A 20,835-nucleotide genomic window follows, 5' to 3' on the forward strand; every position below is an offset into this window, starting at 1 on the left:
CACATAGAAACAGCAAAAACAAGGAAAAATGAATGAACAATCATTCCCTGCAACGCAGGCACCTCTGCACTATGGTGCGAGGATGCCTGTGTTGGCGCTAGGCAGCTAAATTTAGCACCAGTGCTAGGGGAAACGGTGGGGTTCGCCATATTACTGTAAATATGGCGCATCCCTGCGTTTTCAGAATGTCGGAGTGCGGTGTTCCCAATTGTGGCATAACACTGTGCTCCGCCATTCTGTTGTGACTATGCCCCTTAGTTTCATTTTCTCTGAAGAGTCTGTGCTGACTTCGGTAATTTCTTAGTTCATTTGGCAAGTAGGCTACTGGAGAGAAATAGATTCTTCCCATTCTGGTGAGTGGTGAAAACAGAAAAGTGGTTCGACTGGCAATTTCTAACCTCATAGGAGGAAGGCGAAGCCATTCAGTATGGTTTTTTTTCACCGTTCTTTTCTACAGAAGCTTGATCCTCAATGCATGTTGTTGAACACCCATTATTGCCTGGAGAGAACCAGTGTTTATTTCTGGGTTCATCCCCTTCACTTGTTTGGGCTACTCTTTGTGGGCTGAGGTAGGAGTTGGGTGAGTCTTGTAGGTTACTGTATTTGCCTATTACCCACATTTCTGCCATGCATCCTGCAGTAGATGATGGAGAGCTAGGTCTGTTTCCTCTCTCTTGGGCGAATTATAATTTTGATCATCAATAGCTCACCGGGAAAACATGTATTTTCGGAAAGTGCACGTTTACCCAGTGGGGTATTTTGATGCCGAATTACATATTTATTGTTACCCAACTCAATGTTACAAATTTTGACACAACTTTGAACGAATGTATGATAATACCACGCATACCAACACAACTCGGTATTTTACATTGCGGTTTTGACAACGCAAGTCGTTACATCGACTTGCGTTGGAGGGCGCTGGACTTAGGAATAGTGTAAGTCGACGTAATGACTTGCGTTGTTAAAACCACGATGTAACCATTACGCGTTGCAATGGTTGCGTGGAAAAGGATGTTTCCCCTTTGAACGAATGAAATGCCGAGTGGGCCCTCCAGGTTTCAAACCTGGTACCAAGAGGTGTAACGCGGATTCCTGTGCTATATGAATTAGTCAGACTCACTACTTGAGACAATACTGGACTGGTTCAAAGAGGGTCCTCCCGGTGCACCATTTTCAGACAGTATCTGGATGGGTTTCAAGTGCTCATCCTGTCCTATGTCCCAGTCACTGCTGATTTCTAGGTGACCCTTCGGATAGGGTGGGTGTGTTGTGGTTGTTCCCCGTCATTGAGTTAGATGAATGGAACTTTATAAGTGGGACAAATGTGGGCCTCTTTCCTGGTGGTGAGAAATATAACAGTCACTCTTCGTGACAAACTCCAATTTTTCCAGCATTTCCAGCCTGTTTTGGCTCCAACATTTCTCCTTGCACTGCCTTCTATGTAGCCCACTGGTGGTGTCCTTCTTCCTCTCCATTCTCAGTCCTCAAGTTCAGCCACTGTTTCTAGAGACTCCATGACTTAGGATGGGAGATTTTTTAATGTTTCTCTGGGCTGTCATGAGACTCTTTCAGCCTCTATTTCCAAACCACTTCTTGTTGTTGTTTCAGGCTCAACTTTGATCCCAGCTCTGAGTTTGCTATCCATGAACCCTGGTACCTCTGGGTGTTGATAGGAAGCCATGTGGTCTAGTAGCTGAGCTACCCACCTAGGGTCCTGGGTTCTAATATCAGCTCTGGCATGTGATTGAACATTGTGTGATTTTGTGCAAGTCTGTTTCTAAAACCAAAAGTAAATATATGAAACATGATGCAAAAATGTGTCAATCTCCATTAATGTGCAGTGATTAATTGTTCACTAGTTAGATTGGTGCTACATAAATGCAGTGGGTATTTTCATATTAGCCGATACTGGTCATATTGGCTTCCTTTTTTAAAGGCCTTTTCTATGTTCTTTTAGCATATATTGCTTTTTTAAGGTAGAAAAAATATTTCTAGGTCAGTTTTGGTGATTTAAGTTGTCTATAACAGAGACTTCTTAAACAGCCACACTAACGTGTGTGCACATCAATCCCCATTTTACACACAACAATGTCAAGAATTCCTGTAAAATGGATTCTAGTTGCAGCCACCATGTTCTCCAACATCATGAGGAAATAAAAGCAGTCAAACAACCTGTTGGAAATCATAGCTAAGGAAAATAATGCCACAACAATTATGAATAAACCCCCAAATGCAAAATTTACAAATTAAAAATCGTTTTTCAAAACTAGCCAATACGCCTTCAGTATTTCCATGAACATATCTATAAAATTTGCTTTACATCACTTTTTTGAAACAATTCGTTATTAACAATATTCTTAAAAATACAAATAAAGAAACAAGATGTCGCTTTAGAAATAGCACAACAGAGAAACTGTAATGCGACCCTCCCCTAGAGGAGAGCTCAGCCAGGCATGCAATCAGAAGGATAAGAAAAGGATCACTTTTGTCACAACAAATGAGAAACTCAATGTCAACAACACTCTCATGTGTGCCCCCCTCTACGCGTTTGGAGGCCGGTGAGCTTCTTCTTCGGGAGAATAAACTTAAGAAGTATTTTGCAACACCAACAAGAACTGCATGTGTCCAGTGAGTTTCTAATGCCAACATTGTAAACATTTGTAATCAATCCATGGCCACACGTATGTTTAAATATCTCTTCACTTTCTATGATTTCGAGAACTAGTTTGAGAGACCCTAATAGCCTCTATAAGCACACCCAAAATGACAACACATAAATAGCGATAAAAATAAATTCCTCAATTTAATATAACAGAAGGTAAAGGAACATTGATATTTCATAGTAAGGGCACATTTAAGTAAAAGTACAGTCTAGCATTTGTGCAGGTAAAGTGACAACCCACACCAACGTCTCTTCTTGCCAGTCGTGCCCGGTCACCATAGCCAAATGACTTCTCTCATGAATTTTGGGTTTCATTACTGTCTCCATAGCATGGAGCAGAAAGTGAGCCCCATTTTCTCTTCTTGGGGATCGCTTTTGAATTACCTTGGAGCCATCTATTCATAGGTATATAATCAATCAATCAATCAATCAATCAATCATGGCATTTGTAAAGCGCACTACATACCCGCGAGGGTCTCAAGGCGCTAGGGGGGGGGAAGCTGCTACTGTTCGAAGAGGCAGGTCTTGAGAAGTCGTCAGAAGGTCTTTGGTCTGCCGTAGGCGGATGGGGAGGGTGTTCCATGTCTTGGCGGCGAGGTGGGAGAATGATCTGCCGCCGCCGGTCATTCTTCGGATGCGGGGGACGGTGATGAGGGCGATGTCTGTGGAGCAGAGCTGGCGGGTGGGGGTGTAGAGCCTGAGTCGGCTGTTGAGGTACGTTGGTCCGGTGTTGTGCAATGCCTTGTGTGTGTGGGTGAGGAGTTTGAAGGTTATCCTCTTGTTGACACGGAGCCAGTGTAGGTCTTTCAGGTGGGGTGTGATGTGGCTGCGGCGAGGGATGTCGAGGATCAGGCGTGCGGAGACGTTCTGGATGAGTTGAAGCCGTTTCAGGAGTTTGGCCGGGGCTCCTGCGTAGAGTGTGTTTCCGTAGTCCAGTCTACTGCTGACGAGGACCTGGGTGACTGTCCTTCTTGTTTCGGTGGGGAGCCACTTGAAGATCCTGCGAAGCATGCGGAAGGTGTTGAAGCAGGAGGAGGAGACGGCGTTGACCTGCTTCGTCATGGAGAGGGTAGAGTCGAGGATGATCCCTAGGTTGCGTGCATGGTCCGTGGGAGTTTGGGGCGTTCTTAGTGCAGTCGGCCACCAGGAGTCATCCCAGGCCGAGGGGGTGGCTCCGAGGATGAGGACCTCCGTCTTGTCCGAGTTCAGCTTCAGTCGGCTGATTCTCATCCAGTCGGCGAAATATATACTCTATCTGTGAGGTTCCCATGGACTTGTTTGAAAGTCACAACCTGCTTTCATTCCTGTGCTAAAGACTAGAGGATGAAATGTGTGTCTCTTGTCAAAAGCCCTATCTGTCCACTGTATTCTGAGGCTTGGACGCGATATTAACTTGACGGAGAAATAAAAACATTAAACTAAGTGAGAGAGAACTGGTGGTCCTCATCAGGGGTAGTGAGAGGGGACCATGGGAATACTACTCTGCAAACTAGGTTTACAGTAAATGAAGATTTCCCTAGACGAAAAGCTCATGTGTATAAGAGGGATATCCCCGAAGCAGTGAGGCAAGCTTCTTTAGGGTGCCAAACCTCTCCTGACAAAGCATCATGCAACAAAGGTTTGGCCTGCTTTGAGGAAGATAGGGGTTGGATCCATGTAAATTGTTTGTCCCAGAGGCCATATTGGCTCGCGGTATCCCTGGTCCTATGTCCTATCCCATCACACCTCTTAGAAGTACTCCCTCGACCATGCTCTCAACCACATATTTTGCTGGATCTTACTATTCAATGTGTTATAAAAGACAGCATCTATTGACCACTCGCTTAGTATGAACGCTCAGCCGAGTCCGTTTTCAAAGTTACTTAGTTACCAATCTTTCCTTCTTATGCATGCATTCAGAGCTATCTACAAGAAGTGCCATTACTACGGGTTATGTTGTTATGTTATGTTAACATTTCTTATAAAGCGCACATACACCGATTGGTTTCTTGGCGCTGAACTTAAGGTATTGCTGGGACCCCATGTATTTAGTTGTCTGCAGAGTCTAGTTATAGGCTTGGGTAAATAGCCAAGTCTTAAGAAGCCTGCGGAATCTAGAGAACTCAGTGCAGGTTCTAATATCTAAAGGAAGAGTGTTCCAAAAGCTGGGTGCCTATACTGCAAATCTGCAGCCACCTAGTTGTTTCCGTTTGTAGGAAGGGATGGTTAGAAGGTTCTTGTGGGCAGAGCACAGGCGACGCACAGGTAAATATTTCTCAACAAGTCTGGATAAGAATTTTGGACTATCACCATGCAGGGTACGGGTGTACTGGTAAATGTATTTCTTTATCACTCCAATGACCTACCAGACTACCATGACTCCCCAGCAGAGTCTTGAATGGCCGTAAGAGCAGTCATTGGGTTGCAAGGTTACAGACCAGTTTTTACCTTACTCCAAGAGAGACACTGGTCCTGTCTGTAAGCTAGAAGAGACTTTTGTGTGCCAGGTTTCACCCTACAATTCATTCACGGGCTGGGCATCCATTTACCCGAGGATCAAACCCTAACAGTTTCAACCTGTGAGAACACTACGTTTGCCAGATCGGATCTTGGCTCCAAGACATAAGCTTAAGAAAGAGCACTCAACCTAAAACTGTGGAATGGACTGCCAGTTAATATCCGCAAACCTTCCCCTCTGATATGTGCTTGTATTGAGTAGTGTTGGCGCTATCGGAGCGTCTGGAGACAATCTATTGTATTCAGCATTATACAGAAATATAAAATCAAGTAAGAAACAAGCATTTACAATGCAATGGTCTCGGCATTGGTAAAGTTAGAGCTATTGGCATTGCTCATGACATTATTTTTGTTTATGTTTTTGTTTTTAAAACATTTAAAGAAACGGCATTGTCATGAGCAATGCCAATAGCTCTAACTTTAACAATGCCGAGACCGTTGCATTGTAAAGGCTTGTTAGGTGTGGCCTGAAGAGAGCTCGGAGCTGTCTGTTCTTTAAGACCTGGCCATGCTGTGTGGTCTTGCCTGAAGACACCCGCGCGCACACAAGACTGCCTTGATGGGATCACAAGCACGCAGACAGGTGAGACATTAATTCTGGAACTTTCATATGGCTATTAGTGTACTACACCCGGTGGGACAAACTGACCCCCCCTCCCCCCCCACTATTTTCTTCTACTCTTTGATTCACCTCTGTTTAGGCTTCGGGCTAAACTCAGTGGCGCCCTTTAATTGGACTCGTTGGGCGCCAGCAAACGCACTACATTAAATTACAATGTGCGAGTACCGAGTCACACATTTAAAAATAATCATACACAGTACTTCATGCATTTTACACTTCGACATTTATATGAACATCTTGCACAAGCTTGTTCAGCATATATGAAAAGGCCACAGTTCCCATGTTTATCCTTAATGTCATTGATAAAATGCAGTTTCTAAAATAATGTGCCCTGGGCTGCATAAAGAGTGAAAATACACCTTTTACCTCTACGGTTTGACCCCGTAAGGCTGGCCCCGAGCTCCGGATCTCCAGCGGGTGCCCGCTCGTTGGGTGGCGCCATGACCGTGCAGAGCCTCTGACAACCGAGGCGGCAGCGGCCGGTGTGGGACGCCGTGGAGCCCCGCGGACGCGTCAGAATGAAGCTCCCCGCAGCCTTATGAAGCGAGAATGTATGTACAGAGTCCTTTCACTGGGCGAGCTGCGGATCTCTGGCGGAATCTCTGCGGGTACCAACGGGTAAAAAGTCTTGAGGGGGTTCACACCCCCTCCGGCTCCAGGAGATTTTTAGAGCGCACCTACCACGAAAATGGTTCAAGTGAAGTGTGCGCAGAGCCGGTATCCGAGCTAACAAGTAAAGAGGAACAAGCCGAGGGCACCGGAAGACACCACCGCCTTTCTCCGAGGCAGAGCAGAAATGCCTCGGAGAAAGGCAGCGGCATTTTCGGATTCGGGGGCGTGTTTGAGACTTCTTGCAAAAAACACGCCCCCCGATCCGAAAAGGACGGGGCCTAATCGGAATGACTGACCTCTTCTCCAATGGCTGGCCAGCATTCAAGAGGCCAGCCAATGGAGAACAGGGGAGAAGAGGGGCGGGTTCAAGCCCCTCTTCTCCAAGTCATTAAATCTCAGAACTAGACTGCGCAAGCGCAGCCTTCGCAGCCGAGACCTAAAAACAAGTAATAAGAAAAAACAAGTGATAAAGTAACCAAGTAATAAAGTAGCCAAGTAAGAAACTAGACGTTCTGAACAATCAAAGGTAGAGCAGGAGACTTAAGTAGTAGGGATTTGTTCAGTTAGAATTGTCAGGGATGGCTCTTTTAAGCCTTTCCTACAGTTAGCATGTGCCATGTTTTGTTAAAGACGTGTTCTTTCTAAGACGTTTGTATATCACTCAAGAACATCATAACCAGGCGTCTTGGCGCTAGGAAGAGGTAGATGGCGAATTTACAACAGACTATGCAAGTATCTTCAGCAAAAACTCAAACACAAGGTTTTGTGCACTGGTCTGGTGGTCATAGATACAATATTGTCTCCCTTTTATTACATCTTTGCATAAAGGAGTTAGCAACCATCTGTCTTCTCATGTTGTGTCATCTTACAGAGATTTGTGTAGCATCACATTGCCACTGTATGGCTTCACAGTGCAGTCCGTCTGCCTTCCAGGAGGGAATATAAGAAAATGCAGATAGGCAACTGAAGACGGCATTTACAAAGAACATATCTGAACAACTAACAGCAACCACCTGACGCTGCTTTCAAATTAATACATTTTGGCATCAAACAAAAAATTATAATGAGGAGAATGTATGGTTTTCCATAAAACCCCGTATTGTCATTCGTGTCCAATTGTGCTACCTAGGTGAACCTGCAGTCATCAAGATTAATTCAACCATCGCCACGCATGAATAATTTATTTATTAAATGTGTATCCAAGCACGCGGCCCCTTGCTCATTGTACCACTCAGGCCGCTACTCGAGGATTGGCCGAACGCGGCTGCAATGCCTCTCGTGTTGCTAGTTAGAGTTCCGAGGGGCGTGGCCTATCGTTATGGGTTGGACAGTCCTTATTGAGGAGGTGAAAGGCCGATTGGCACGTGGTTTGATCTCCTTTCAGCAGTAACGCAGTCAAGCTAAGAAACGATGGAACGGGATGCAGAATGCTACCTAGAAGAATTCAAAGCGATTACAATAATTCTGAAGCAGCCACACCCTATCTTACAAGTAGCGCTCTGTGAAACTTTTAAATAAATAAAAGAATTCAAGCATAGCAGCTATCACTTTTTTGTTTCTTAAACTTAGAAAGCGTTCAGCGCGCATGCTTCTGGAACTTCCTCTATTTCCCGTGCCAGACAGGTGACTAAGCAAACATTTTTATGGCCATGCAAACAAACATCTGAAGAACAAACAGAGTTCTTTGTAGTTTAGACAATCGGGAGGCAGTTTCAACATTGCTTCATTCAAGACATTCTGAAATATGATTCGGGATTACAAATTTTGCGTACGCCGTTGAATGAAAACCAAGAAGCCACCCGTTAAAAAAAAATAAAAAACATGTTTCTTCCTCTTAATAAATTCCATGTTATGCAGTAATAAGATTGGCTCATAAGGTGTAGCGCATTTTCTACCCAGTTTATGGTCTTTGGCAGAATACTGGTCAGGTGTATCCTATTAGTCCTATATTTTAACCAAAATTCGATTTCTATAGGATATTAAGTTTTGAGACAAACGTCTGCATTTAATTTATCTGTTTCGACTTGGATTGTGCTTGAGTGTAAAATAAAGCTTACATTGTCACTTACATATTGTGTTAAAAAATGATACTCCGGTATCCACAATTGGAGTCATAATGATTAGTACAGATACAGATTATGAGGGTCTTTTAGACCATAACATCCTATGATCTTTGCTCTTCTGGCAGAGGACTGCCCGAGGCTTGCCATGGTTAGAGATTCCCACCTGCAGAACAGAGATCCCATAAACTTTCTTTGTAACCCTGAGTGCAGCGGCTGCTTTGAATTCTGTGAGTTCTGCAGAACAGTTGCCATGTTTGTTGAGCCACTTAGCAAAGTAGGTAGAGGATGTGGCCTAACAGCTAGAGCGGTCGACCTCGAAGCTGGGGAACCAGGTTTGAGACTCGGCAGGGATGCTCAACATCCTGTGGTTCTAGGAAAATCACTTAATCTGCTCGTGCCTCATAAAATGAATGTGTCCAACTGTAACGCTCATGGTGGTCATGTAAAGGACTCTGATACCTTTGGGTCGAGTTTGTGCTACATAAAACTCCCCCCAAAAATACCTTTTAGGTCTCACCTGCCAACAACGAGCCTGCCCTTATTTATCATTTGTTGACTTCATTGGCACACATATTTGTTCCCTTTTAATTGGACAGCAATTGCTGATGTCACTTCAATCAATCAATCAGGTGGTTTGTGAAGCGCGACTTCTCACCCGTAAGGGTCTCAAGGAGTTAGGGGAGGCTGCTGGTCTGTTGAAGGCACTGGGGTTCAGTTGAACGGCCAGGACTTGAGGTCCTTCCTGAATTGAGGCAGTGACGGTGATTGCCTGAGGTGTAGAGGCAGGGTGTTCCAGGTCTTTGCTGGGAGGTAGGAGAACGATCTTCCACCAGCTGTGGTCTTGCGGATACGTGGGACTGTATCCAGGGTCAGTTGGGTGGAGGGGAGGTTTCTGGTGGGTGTGTGGAATGCGAGGCGGTGGTTGAGGTACGCAGGTCCCGCATCGTGTAGGGCTTTGTAGGCGTGTGTGAAGAGCTTGAAGGTGATTCTTTTGTTGACTGGGAGCCAGTGGAGGTCTCTCAGGTGGATGGTGATGTGGCCGTGGCGGGGGATGTTGAGGATAAGTCTGGCGGAGGGGTTCTGAATGTTCTGCAGTTTCTTGAGGAGTTTCTGGGTGATGCCAGCGTAGAGTGTGTTGTCGTAGTCAATTCTGCTACTGATGAGTGAGTGGGTGACTGTCTTTCTGGACTCGTTGGGGATCCACTTGAATATCTTTGGGAGCAGGTATCCCGGGTGGAAGCAGGATGATGAGATGGCATTGACCTGGCGGCTTATGGTTCTTTTGTATGTAGCATGGACCAAGTAGTGATTGATCTAGTTTGATTAGTGTACTTGCACTGCCCATTCACTGCTTGTGGTGATCAGGTACTATTTACTTTATTTTTCCATCATATTTCTTCTTGCCCTCCCACACCCCCATTTATTCTTCCCCTCTCACCACCCACCCGTTGCCTGTGATGCTTGTTCCTGCCCCACCCCCACCGATGTCCTTGTTGCTTCTTTCCTCCCACCCCCACCCTCCCATTTTCCATACTGCTTCTTCCCTCCCACCACCCTCCCTCCAGGTGTCTGTGTTGTCCCTTCTCACCACCATAATAAGAAAAAAAAGTGCTGGCCATATCATATAACTTTTTTTACCACCCTGTTGTTACTTCCTACCCTCCTGTTGTTCTTGTTACCCATTCCCACCCTCCCTTCCGTTGTCTTTGTCCAACACCACAAGAAAACAAAGCGCAATGGCAGATTCATAGATCTTTTTTTCTAACTTTACTTATAACCATGCTGCACAGCTGCGCTGCTGTACAACATGGCTAAAACACATTGGCAAGCCAATAGCTTTTGCATAGGCGAGACATAGTGGCTTTAACGGTGCTTGTTTTTTCCCTGAAATAAGCCCCCAAAGCGAGGGGCTTGTTGCTAAAAAACAAGACAAAATAGAATGGACCTGATGTGCTGAGAGTTTTCTCCTTCTGCATCGGGTCAAGGCCATTCATTGAATGCCTCCACTAAGAAAAAGGGGAACCCCTAAAAGGATGAAGGTAGAGCAGTAGGGGATAAATCAAAAATAGCTAAACGAGAAAATGTCTGCTGTACCTATATACTTCAACTGAACGCAATTAAGTCAATTTATGAAAGGACCACTCTTGCTAGACCATGCATATAAATTTGAACAAGAACCAGATTATAACGTTAATGTTTTTGCTTTTATTTTCAAATTAATTATAGCTTATCATCAATGCATAAATCATAAATTGGCAAAAAGCTCAATTAACAAAAAATATTAGAATCCAACAGGCCGTATTCCTGATGGACAGTCTTTAACACAGATCATTCATACATTCTCACTCACAAATAAATTCATTCAAACCATGAAAACACACTAGACATTCACCCTAAAATCTGGAAAGTTGTAATTCAGAGGCCCAAAGCATCTTGCATATCTAATTTTTGTCCCAAAGTGGGAGAGAATTAATATATTGTTGGTAATAATTTGTAACTGAAGAGATTCAGGAGAGAAAAGAAAAAACAAACCAAATTTTTTTGTTTGAATATATATAAGACAAAAAAACCTAAATGTGTCTATATAGCTAACATCAGTGCAATATAAAACTAAGGAATAAATCAATTCAAGACGCCGACGCGCGTTTCGGTGCAACACCCCCTTTCCCGGGGTAACACCTTCTTCAGGGCGTGAACTTATTCGTGTCCGATGTCCATGGGACCGTAAACAATTAGGTGTCGATGGGCCGTATCAACAGACTATTACAGCCATGAGTGACGAGCAGAGCAATAAAAAAACGTCCATCCACTAGGGGGAGTCGTTGGTCTGGGACAAGGGTTCACCGATCTTTTCCGTGAATGGTTTCATACAGTAGTAGATAAATAATTTGAGGGATTGATGTTAACAGAAAGAAGATCAAATACGATGAAAGCAGGCTCCACAGATTTAGCGAAAGTGATGATTGGTCATGCGATCCTAAAAATCATCAGATTAGCCTGGCACCAATTGGGAGGACAACATCTCCTTCCGATATACCGTCCCCTAATACATGAAGGTTTAAAGGCATTCATTGAATGCCTGCCTGGGAGTGCCATGCCTCATATGCCGGTGCTGTGCAGGGAAATCCAGTGGCAGTTGTCCTGCGTTAATTGGGGCCAGCAATCGTCATTGAAGCATGGGTGTCCAGTGGAAGACAGGTCAAATGTTTACGCCGGCAGAAGTTCTGCCTGAGCAAACCTGGCACATTCCCCACCTTTAAATGGTGCAGGGGAACTGCTGGTTTGATGGGGCAGTAGAAGCTCTGGTTGAGGTGGGACTCCTGCACCACAAAACCCCAAATTACCCCCTGTGTTTCTTTTCTCTGCCCAAATGGTGTGCTCTTCGAGCACTGGTGTCAATTGAAAAGGCCTGGGGGAAAAAGTCCTCACAAATATATTACCCAAGAACACCTTAAAGTAGGAGAATACAGCTGCATCTAAAGAGAGGCCAGACAATGAAAAAGCAAAGCATTTGTGACCACCGCTGCTCCAATTTTAGGTTTAACTGATTTTCATCGAAATGTGCGACAAACATAAACTGGAATAACCTGCCGCCAACTCCATTAGAACCCATAAAAACACAGGGGAAGCGAGTAAAAAAAGACATAATTCAAGACATCAACCCTTCCCAAACATCCTATAGAGAACTTCAACCCTCCATATCAACGTTATACAGTTCATGACTACTGAGGTAATGAAGGTGATAGGGAAACACCCACAGGAACTATCTTACTCCTTCTCACTACTGCTAATATCCACGCCATAATAGAAGAATCCCTTCTGTGAATACTTTCAAGGAAGGATTGAGCTGCCTCCAGCAGGAACACATCGGATTGCCTGCCATATACCACTTTTAAGTCTTGCAAGGCTCCACTGAGAGGCCATAGCCCCCAAGCCCACAAAGTCCTGAAGCTGTTTCCTCTTACAATGCATAAGTGCCTAAGTCAGCAACAATCCAGATCCGATTCCCGCAAATAAGTTTTACTCTCAAGGTACAGCAGTGATCCTGTATAATTATTCCATTCCCCTGCTTGCCCCCACCTGAGATCCAAATCAATCTGTAGTGCTCTGCTCTTCATCCTGTCTCTAGGGATGCACTGAGCTGGGTAAGCAGGGACGCGGGCTCGGCATAGGGCCTGACATTCCCTAAAATCTTACGTGGTTAATTTCAATTCTTTTTTTGGTTTTGTGTTGTATCAAGATTTAACCCTAACACTTTTTATTGCACCTATTTGTGTACCTGAAGCAGTTGCCCATTGCAATCCTATGTGCCTTGAAAAAACATCTACCTTTCTGTGCTCACACTATCCTCTTGGTAGGAACGCGACTAAGGTGCGTTTGACTCAGAATTGGAGAACATTGGTTCTGTGGACAGAAGATAAAGCATGTAATCTTGCATGCCAGCAAGTAAGCCTAATTGTAGCCCCATGTATATATATCTCAGGGGTATACCCAACTCACCCTCCCGTATCTGGGTAATGGACACAATCATATATCAGAGAACAATGATACAGAGGAATTAATATGTTGTAGCCCCAGTCATGAGATAGTCAGCTTGCTACTACGAACATGTCTTTTCTCAGAAATCTTGTAGCAAAAAACAGAAGTGCTCTGATCCTTCTATAGAGTCCCTAAAGCATCCCAGTGTGTGCAGAACGCTGGTCAGACCTAGTCAGCTGCGGACTCCCTGGAAGATCATCACTGGCAGTCTAGGGGACGAGATCTCCGGCAGCTAAAGGTCTTCCTGCCCTGTGTTCCAAGAGTGCCAGTTCCTGCATCTTGGCAACCCTATGTTGTTCTGTGTCTCAAAACCTAGTTTTATAGCCTCACAGAATTCGAATTTCTTTAGGGGAATAAGGGACTAGCACTCCCCTAGCTCCCCCTCTTATCAAATTTATCTACAACTCTTCACTCTACAGAGAAATGGATGAATTAGTGTGAAAAAGGAAGACCTGTCTGTACGTGCAGGTAGAGGTACTGATTAGCAAAAGTGAGCAGCAAAGTCTGCCTGTCACTGTGGTCTTCCTGGGCAGAGTTTCAAGAACACACCATCAATAGCACACGCAAACAAGCATTTGCAATGCAATAGGTCTCGCATTCACGCACGTTTGAGCTATTGCCATTGTAAATGACAATGCCTTTTATTTTTGTTTTGGGTTTTAAAACATAAATAAAAGGCACTGTCATTTACAATACTAATAGCTTAGACTCTCGCAAATGCAAGACCTATTGCATTGCAATAAAGGGCCTTCTCGACCGCCTGTTAGATTGTAAATATCAGAGGAAGAGACAGGCCTGCGACATTTTCAAAGTAGTGATAAATAGTGCAGTGAAGAAGATGTGTAAGTGTTTTAAATCACACTGACACAAAGTGTGAAGTGAGAGTTACATATGATCTCAGATATAAACACTAACAAAGCGCTCCAACACCTTTCGCTCTGTGATTACACGGTCGACGCTCAGGAAGAAGAGCGGGATTGGGGGGCTATTTCCTGCCCTCTCAATGATTTAAGTGTGCAGTGTGGCACTGCATAATGTCATTGCTATCTTAGGCCTAATAAAAAACACCAACAACACAGGACGGAATCCCATCACCCACCAAAGTGGTACGCTTAATCATTTGGGATCTCCTCTTAGCTACAACCTAGTGCAGCCAAGGAGCTACAACTCCCAACAAAAGTTTAGGAGGAGCTCGCGGATGTTTTAATATGATCCGGTGACTAGATCTCCTAAGATCGATGGAGCATGAAGCAGTGTGGTAAAAAGTGCATAATGCAGTATATAAAGTGAGTAATTATAATTGACTACCAGGAGAAAAATAAATTTAATCAGTATCCCGTGGTGTCAAAGATTAAAAGCAGTGTAAGCGCAGTCTGAAATAATGTGCGAACGCACTGGTCAAAGTAATAAGAGGGTCTACATGTTTCAGCCAATCAAGATCACAAATCGATCGTGGCCTTCCTCAGGACCTAGTTGTTATTACTACTGCATCAGTAAGTGAAAATGCACAAAAAATATATGCTTTTTACCAAAATAATTGGAATGATACCACCAACTTATACCTGTGTAATACTTTTTGTAGGCACTACAGGAATATGTGGTGAACACCCGTATATAATCAGGAGGACTACCCACTGCTCCTGGTAACAACTCAGGGCGTGAGGCAATGCTTTGTCCGTCGCTACCTCGGACCCAGAACTGGTTGTCACTCCAGCTGTAGTAGGACCCTGGCTTCACCGCCTGGTGCAGGGCCGGCTGTGCTTTATGGCAGGCATGGAGGGAGGGAAGGATGGTCTTGGCTGCAGCTCTGGCCTCGTACAGTGCTCCTGCTATTTCTAGTGTGCGAGAGGCACTGAGGTGGTGGTATTGGTGGTATTGGTAGTATTGGTGGTGTTGGTATTGGTGGTAGTGGTGGCGGTGGTATTAGTGGTGGTGGCGGTATTGGTGATGGTGGTATTGGTGGTATTGGTGTTGGTATTGGTGGTGGTGGTACTCGTATTGGTGGTACTGGTATTGGTGGTGGTATTGGTGGTGGTATTGGTGGTGGTGGTGGTATTGGTGGTGGTATTGGTGGCGGTGGTGGTATTGGTGGTGGTGGTATTGGTGGTGGTTCTATTGGTTGTGGTGGTGGTATTGGTGGTGGTAGTGGTGGTATTGGTGGTGGTATTGGTGGTGGTGGTAGTGGCAGTATTGATGGTAGTAGTGGTGGTATTAGTGGCATTGGTGGTGGTTGCATTTATTGTGGAATTGGTGGTGGTGGTATTGGTAGTGGTAGTATTAGTGGTGCTGGTATTGGTGGTGGTGGTGGTAGTATTGGTGGTGGTGGTGGTGATATCGGTGGTGGTGGTGGTATTGGTGGTTTTGGTGATAGAGGTATTGGTGGTGGTAGTATTAGTCGTGGTGGTATTGGTGGTGGTGGTATTGGTGCTATTGGATTGGTGGTGGTGGTATTAGTGGTGGTGGAATTGGTGGTGGTGGTATTGGTGGTGGTGGTGGTATTGTTAGTGGTAGTATTGATGGTGGTGGTGGTATTGGTGGTGGTACTGGTTTTGGTGGTGTGATATTGTCGGTGGTGGTGGTGGTATTGACGGTGTTGGTGGTATTGGTGGTGGTGTATTGTGGTGGTATTGGAGTTGGTGGTGGTGGTATTGTTGTTGGTGGTATTGGTGGTGATATTGGTGGTGATATTGGTGGTGGTGGTATTAGTGGTGGTGGTATTGGTGGTGGTTGTATTGGTGGAGGTGAGGGTATTGATGGTGGAGGTATAGGTGGTGGAGGTATTGTTGGTGGTATTGGTGCTATTGGATTGGTGGTGGTGGTATTGGTGGTGGTGGAATTGATGGTGGTGGTGGTATTGGTGGTGGTGGTATTGGTGGTGTTATTGTTGGTATTGGTGGTGGTATTGATGGTGGTGGTGGTATTGGTATTGGTGGTGGTGGTATTGGCGGTGGTATTGGTGGTGGTGGTATTGATGGTGGTGGTGGTATTGGTGGTGGTGGTACTGGTATTGGTGGTGTGATATTGGCGGTGGTGGTGGTATTGACGGTGTTGGTGGTATTGGTGGTGGTGTATTGTGGTGGTATTGGAGTTGGTGGTGGTGGTATTGTTGTTGGTGGTATTCTGGCATCTGAAGAGTGCAGTTGTCTGTCTGGGCATTGGTGGTGGTATTGGTGGTGGTATTGATGGTGGTGGTGGTATTGGTATTGGTGGTGGTGGTATTGGTGGTGGTATTGATGGTGGTGGTGGTATTGGTGGTGGTGGTACTGGTATTGGTGGTGTGATATTGGTGGTGGTGGTATTGGCGGTGATGGTGGTGCCAGGAGAAGAGCTTTTTGAGAAACATTGGTCCGGTGTTGTTCAAGGCCTTGTAAGCTAGACACAGCACCTTGAACTTAATGCGCTGCGCCACCGGGAGCCAGTGAAGTCTACGAATTTCCTTGGTGACAGACTCATATTTTGGGACATTTAGTAGAAGTCTTGAAGATGTGTTTTGAATCATCTGAAGCTTTTTTAGGTATTGCTTCTGCATATTTAGGTAGAGTCTGTTGCAGTAGTCTAACTTTGACTGTACGAGTGTAGTCACTACCATCTTTTTGGAGTCGTCAGGAATATAAAGTAGAACCTTCTTCAATTTCTTGATCAGAAAATGGGAGGTAGATATGATGGCATTAGTCTGCTGAGATAAGGTAAGTTTATTATCGGTCAGCACCCCCAGGTTTTTTTGCCTTCTGGATTGGTTTTGGCAGTTCCCCCATATCCACCGGCCACCAAAGATCATCCCATCTGGGTTGCAGATTCCCATAGATTTCCACTTCGGTTTTCCCGGAATTGAGCCTAAGACAGTGGTTTCCCATCCATCTATTTATTTACACCATACAATTTTGAAACTGCATTGACGGGTAGGCTTGATCTTTATACGCTGCCACCACCATCTAGGTGTCATCGGCGTATGAAATAAGACTAAAGCCGAAGTCTTGGATCAACGGGGCAAGTTCTGAAACATAAACGTTAAAAAGTGCTGGGCTAAGCGACGAGCCCTGCGGGACCATGCATGGAAGGACTTAAGGTATTGATTTAGCCTGGCCCAGTGCCACCGTTTGTCTCCTATCCTTTAGAAAAGAGGATAGCAAGGCTAGTGCCAGGCCCTTAACCCCTAGCGTTTCCAGCCGGGATAGCAGTAGGTTATGATCCACAGTATCGAAAGCCGCCAAAAGATCAAGGAGGATGAGTGCGGCAGTGCCCCCTTATCCATCACCTTCCTGATCTCTTTGGTGGCTTTAATTAGTGCTGTTTCTGTACTGAGTTCTGGCGAAAACCAAATTGGGAGGGATCGAGTAAGTCATTTTCTTGTATGAACTGAGATAGTTGCCTGTTCATAATTTTCTCCACTATTTTTGCTGGGAGTGGCAATCTGGATATTGGGCGATAGTTATTGGGGTCAGAGTCGTCTAGATTTTTTTTTTTTTATTATCAGAGGCAGTATTGACGCATCCTTCCACATGGTCGGAAAGGTACCAGAAATGAACATAATGTTAAAGATTTCTGTAAGCAAAGGTCTCACCTCCTTCCCTATCTCTTTAAAAAAAGCGGGAGGACAAGGATCTAGAGGGGACCCAGATTTAGTTTCATTGATGTGTTTTTCCACTAATTCCGTGTTAACCAGCGAGAAGCTGTGAAAAGTCTTATCACTGGGATCCGAGCATGGGCGTATGTCAATAGGAACCGAAGTGGGGATAGTTTCAAAAGAATGATAGATATTTTTTACTTTATTTCTAAAGGCATCTGTAATAACCTCACAAAAACTGTGGTTGTTCTTAGTGCATTTTTTCTTTGGTAGAGAGGAAAGCTTCTCTACTACCCCGAACAGTTCTTTGGAGGAGTTCTTGGCTTTTTCAATCTGCCTTGTAAAACATGCCTTTTGTTCTGTGATCAGCAGAGTTTTGTAATGAATTAGTGCCGCTTTATAAATGTCTTTGTCTGTTGTGAGTGCTGTTTATCTACAAGATCGTTATACAGATTGTACCTGTCCTGAAGAAACCTGCGGGCTGAGTACACAGGGCCGAAACATCAACAAAATCCCAGGGATATATTGGCAGAAAAAATTCAGAAAAATTTAATAATGTCAATATTGGACTATTTTGTGGAGTAATTGATGTGACCCCTGTGGACAATGAAGTGCACCTAAACTTTATTAAATATTTGTCTTATACGAGCACTGCGATGTCTGCACTAATGGTTAATGATTATTGCAGTGGTTCCCAAACTGTGCGCCGTAGCTCCCTGGGGAGCCGTCAAACCTAGCCTGGGGAGCCGCGCACCAAGCACTTAATGCATTTAATGTTGAAGGGTCTGTTGGCTTCAGCTAAACTAATTAGACTTAAACGCAAGATGTTGATGATTTGTAAGTGATATACTAAAAGCTGTAAACTTAGGGGTCTATTACGATGGCGGGCGGACAAAGTCTGCCCGCCACCGTAACAGAATGCGGGAGCGCCCGCCGGGTGTGCGGCGGTCCCGCACCTGCAATTAAGATGCCACCGTGGCGGTGGCATCCCCTATTCCCAGCATTGTGGCGGGCGGTGCTCACAGCACCGCCCGCCACAATGCTGGGAATGCATGTTGTGCATTGGCATGCACAAGGTGACAGGCACCACACGGTGCCTGCCACCTTGTCCATATCACTGCAGGGGGGTACCATAGGTACCCCCATGTGCACCCCCCACACCCCAACCTTCTGGGGGCCCGCTACGGGCCCCCAATAGCAAACACCGTATGCCTGTTCATGACGGCAACGCCGCCATGGACAGGCTGATCTCTGCCGTGATCATAATATGAATGGCGGTGTCTTTCACATATTAACCATGTTTTCCGCCCGGTCGACAAGTCGACCGGCTGAAAAGCGGCGGACACTTTTCCATCTGTATCTGTCCGCACGCATGCCTAGCGGGCAGAACTGGGCCGCTACATTGATATCGGTGCAGGGCCAGGCTCAGCCGGCATGATTAAGATGCCGGCGGTAGCCAGCCTTTCTATGGCAGTGGAACCGCCATGGAAAGGCATGCAGAGAATGTCTCCAGGGGCCCATTGCGGGCCCCCAATGTGTTGGGGGGTTCACTGGGGGGTACCCATGGTACCCCCCTATATGTCCCTGTACCAGGTGGCAGGCACTGTGCAGTGCCTGCCACGCAGTGCATTGACATGCATGACATGCTCCTTTTCACACCGCGGCGGTGCTGCTGGCAGCAGCAACCGCCTCAATGTTAATCGCCAGAATCCGACCGCCGCGGTCTGATTTCGACTGCGGAACATCCTAATTGGACCGGCGGTTATGCCGTGGTCCTTGCGGGCGGTCTTTTCCCGCTACCATGGCAGTCGGGGAGAATTTCCAAAACCATCTTAATAGGCCTCTAAGTATTATTAAGTATTGACATTTGTACTTGAATCATAGGTACTTCCAGTACACATTTCTTTCAGCCTACACACATTTCCAGACAGGACTGCACTCTCCTTGAGCACAGGGAAGTAAAACGCCATATACGGCATAATGCCAACATTTGGAAGCAAGAAAGAGGGACGTTTAAAAGAAAAGAATTCTGAGGAATTTATTTTACTTGCATTGATTTGGAGGGAATCTTAGGGAGGAGACAGCAAAGATAAAGCTGTATGTGATTTTAAAAATCGTGAGTCACCCTGCTGAGACAAGCGTGTTGGTATGTACGACATGGGTAGAAATGGAAGTGCATGCAAATATTTTTCAAGTGCAGAAACACTTTGGCAATAGGGTCTACATGCATATGGGTGCTATCTAGCACTGTAAGAGGGATAAAAAAGTTTGAGAGGGTACTCTAAAAAGGCATGGGCAAAGAAGTATAACTAGAAATATTTTATTAGATGTGCTGCCTCAGTAATAAGAAACACCCTACATGTATGATTATAATACCTTCATCAGCTTCAACCCAATTATTTTCAGGGAGAAAAATGCAAGTACTCCCGAGTCCGGGCTTACATCACCCCCACCCTCCAAAAAAAGTAACAATAGGAAGCCACGGGCAATGGCCAACGGGTCAAGGGAGCCGCGGGTCGAAAAAGTTTGGGAACCACTGGATTATTGTATTATCAGATTGCAATAACACAATGGTGTTTTAAATGAGTGCCTCTTGTGTGCATTTCTTGCAGTTATCAGATGATTGAATCAATCAGTGAAGAGGTTAGCTGTATAACATACCTGCATATGAGAAGCATCTCAAGTGATTTGGACAGGTTCGATGTAGAACATACCTGTTATTGAAAAAAATCCCACTGACTCATTTCTTTGTTCTTATTATTAATTACGCAGGATCTAGCGAGTAGGTATAAGGGTGTGTCCTGGCTTCATATGAAAAGCTGTCACTAACAGCAAACCCACTCCTCAGCTGCCACAGTCATCAAAAGCTATCCCATTCTTGCTCTGCGCAAAAGTACTGTCCATGCACAGGGCATACTGGCCTGTCTCATTATGTGTCATCTACCAGTCTGTTCCCCTTGCCTACCTTGTCTGCAGTCCTCCATATACCCCACAGCTCGAATAGGTGACCCTCAACAAGACTGGCCTCACACATTAGGTAAAGGGGTGTTAGACCCTGCACCCCACCAATCATCCCGTAGGGATAATCCATGGCATAAATAGGATTTACTCGGATTAGATTAGATTAGAATACTTGTAAAGCGCATGGCTGCCTTGGCAATGAGGCGTCCCAGTGCTGAAGCAAGACGAAGTGAGGAGCAGGCGAGGGGTTAGCATTGAGAGAAGAGCCAGGTCTTTACTAACCTTCTGAAGGCCTGGTGATCAGAATTGCTAT

This window comes from Triturus cristatus, chromosome 12 (genome assembly GCF_964204655.1).
Source record: "Triturus cristatus chromosome 12, aTriCri1.1, whole genome shotgun sequence".
NCBI lineage: Eukaryota > Metazoa > Chordata > Amphibia > Caudata > Salamandridae > Triturus > Triturus cristatus.